Source organism: Brassica rapa, unplaced genomic scaffold (genome assembly GCF_000309985.2).
Source record: "Brassica rapa cultivar Chiifu-401-42 unplaced genomic scaffold, CAAS_Brap_v3.01 Scaffold0217, whole genome shotgun sequence".
Lineage (NCBI taxonomy): Eukaryota > Viridiplantae > Streptophyta > Magnoliopsida > Brassicales > Brassicaceae > Brassica > Brassica rapa.
This window is the reverse complement of record NW_022610161.1, coordinates 121,524-125,000: the sequence shown is the minus strand read 5'-3', so window position 1 is coordinate 125,000 and position 3,477 is coordinate 121,524.

Here is a 3,477-nt window from a genome sequence, read left to right as displayed (position 1 = left end):
CAAGAGGTTCACCTAACAACAAATCAATCCAATTCAATACATAACCAATATCAGAAATACGCAGCAGATAATAATAACTATATAACAAACAATATGAAATCATAACCGCTAATAACTAGCTAACCACTTAACCTCAAACTCAACTAAATCTAGGGTTCAACAACCCTCTACAGTAACTACACTATAACTAGGGCCCTTTGTGACTTAGTGTTCCTCCTCTATCTTCGGGAATATCCTACCTCCCTACCACAAAGGCCAGAAGAAGGAACTTTCAACCAAACGCAGCCCACAGTACATTTGGGTCGCCGCACGACAGCCCCAGTACGTTCGGGCCACTGCCGGTTGTCACACGACGGTTACAGCCCACAGTACGTTTGGGTCACCGCAAGACATCCCACAGTACGTTCGGGTCACTGCCGGTCACTACCCCATCGTGCAACCACTCAACCATAGGCGATGACCCATCTCTCTGAGTGTTCTCGATCCAGCGAATAAGGGGTTTCCTTAAACCTACTGGGTACGCGGTTGAGGAAACACTTATCCACCTCAAACATGCCTAGCATGGTGGGTTACACACAAGCTATATGGCATCACACTCTAACTCTACAACACTACCAACAACATCATCACTAAACAAATCAACCAGTTAGTCACTCCCATACCAAGAGCTGACTAACCTCAATCAACAAGCATTAATTAATAAGCAAACATTCAGCATTCGCTAACTAACCAATCAACCTAACCATTAGCATGCTACTACGGTTCCCAAGCAATAACAACGCATGCTATCAACTCAATCAACTAATGCTCAACTATTAACTAATCAAACCGTTACTCAGTTAGAGCCGGCCTCCTGCCATGATCCAACTTCCAAGCAACGGGAACCTGCATGAAAACAAGTCAGCAATCAATTGATTATAACTCACAGTGTTCTTTGCCGATAAGCAGCGGGTTGGTCAGAGAAGACTTGGCCAAAACCCATTGGACGACTTGACTGGACTGGACTGGACTGATCTTGACTTTGACAAAACCTCTGCTTCACCATGTAAACACTAACAGGTCTGGACGGACTGATCTGGACTTGGACAGAACCTCCTCTAGCTTCTGGACAGTTCTTCGGCCTTCTCGGCGGAATATCGCTGATACGAAGTTTAGCGGAAAACTTCGTGCTGAAGAAACGTCATTTTTCACAAACGTCGAGCTTCTACACCGTCGTGCTTCCAAAAATGTGATGCTTCCAAAACGTCCGCCTGAACAATCTAAGAAATCTTCTAACTATGGTCGAGCAACTTATTCGACTCATAGTTCCCTCGGGATCAATTCTTCGACCACCTCGTTCTTCGAAATTTGCCGATCGATCTTTACCGCCCGCGGTTTGACCACCAAGTTGATGTTCGACCAGTCTTCTCTTTTCTTCGAATCATGTCAAGTTTTATGTGATCAAAACTCAACATTCCTCCTGATACTTAGACTCCCAAATGCTCGGCTCCAGATTCTATTTTTGCTCTCTCGACCATTCTCTCTCTTTTTTTTTGTTTTTTTTAACGGGTTTCTACACTGACTGTCCCTGTTAATCATTACTCCGATCCCGAAGGCCAACACAATAGGATCGAAATCCTATGATGTTATCCCATGCTAATGTATACATAGCGTAGGCTTGGTTTGAGCACTCTAATTTCATCAAAGTAACAGCGCCAGAGGCACGACCCGGCCAGTTAAGGCCAGGAGCATATCGCCGACAGAAGAGACAAGCCGACTGGTGCTCACCAAAGGCGGACCGGGCGACCCATCCCAAGGTTCAACTACGAGCTTTTTAACTGCAACAACTTAAATATACGCTATTGGAGCTGGAATTACCGCGGCTGCTGGCACAAGACTTGCCCTCCAATGGATCCTCGTTGAGAGATTTAGATTGTACTCATTCCAATTACCAGACTCAAAGAGCCCGGTATTGTTATTTATTGTCACTACCTCCCCGTGTCAGGATTGGGTAATTTGCGCGCGTGCTGCCTTCCTTGGATGTGGTAGCCGTTTCTCAGGCTCCCTCTCAAGAATCGAACCCTAATTCTCCGTCACCCGTTACCACCATGGTAGGCCACTATCCTACCATCAAAAGTTGATAGGGCAGAAATTTGAATGATGCGTCGCCAGCACTAAGCCCATGCGATCCGTCGAGTTATCATGAATCATCAGAACAATGGGCAGAGCCAGCGTCGACCTTTTATCTAATAAATGCATCACTTCCAGAAGTCGGGGTTTGTTGCACGTATTAGCTCTAGAATTACTACGGCTATCCGAGTAGTAGTTACCATTAAACAAACTATAACTGATTTAGTGAGCCATTCGCAGTTTCACAGTCTGAATTCCTTCATACTTACACATGCATGGCTTAATCTTTGAGACAAGCATATGACTACTGGCAGGATTAACCAGGTAGCATTCAAAAATCAGGGCAAGACCACGTCATATTCCCACAAACACATGGAAAGTGGGAACAGACGCAGACTTGACCGTCATCTTTTGTCCAGAGACAAACGTGCTTAGCGGGAAAGAATTTCTTCGAGTCACCGCCATAATATTTCCGCAACCGAGATCTCAGCAAACAGCATATTCACCTTTGCGAACAATGCATAAATTATGCAAAGACGCAAGGATCACAAGTGCCGGCTTATGTGTTCACGACTTCCCCACTGAAGGAGATGCCGCAAACAACATTTTAACCAAGCATAAAACTATGCTAGTGAAGAAACTCAGGAGGATAGTTGGTCTGTAGTTGGGTGCGCGAGCACAGAGCCTACACACACTAGCTATCCAATCACCACTCATACGCCGAATGTTCATTTTCCTCGCTAACATCAATCTTTCCAACCACTCTTGAGATGTAATCAAAAGAGCAACTGGAAGACGGATGGAACCAGGCCAAGACAACACAAGAGCGAAAATTTGAAGTTAGGGGCAAAACGGTTCGCCTGAAAATTCGCCAGAAAAGTTACCAGAAAATTCACCGGAGACAATCCGGCCATCGACCTAAACCCAGCCATCGATAGTGTTGGACCGAGCAGTCCAACACTACATACCCCTTCGGGTACTGAGGGTAGGCTCAGAAGAGTGACTACCCCTTATACAGACAAACACTTTTTTTCAGTCTGTCACCAGTCGACATTGGTTGTGTTCCGGGAGTATTCTTAATGTAAAAAAAAAATACTTCGAATTTGAATCTGAACTTTTGCATGCTCCATAAGAATAGTTAAAAATATTTTCTCGTAAATGTTCATGATTTTCTTTTGCTTCTAATCATGTCTTTTGCATGCTACAAATTTCGGGGTTTCGTGGTCTAAACGGATGTCTACAGCAACTTTTGTTCAACACTTGACATCCTAAACTCTTTGTTGACATATTTTTGATGTTTCCTTTCAGAAAACTTTCTTCAAAAATATTAATTTTTGAATTTTTGGCTTCTCTGGTGATTTTGGCTGT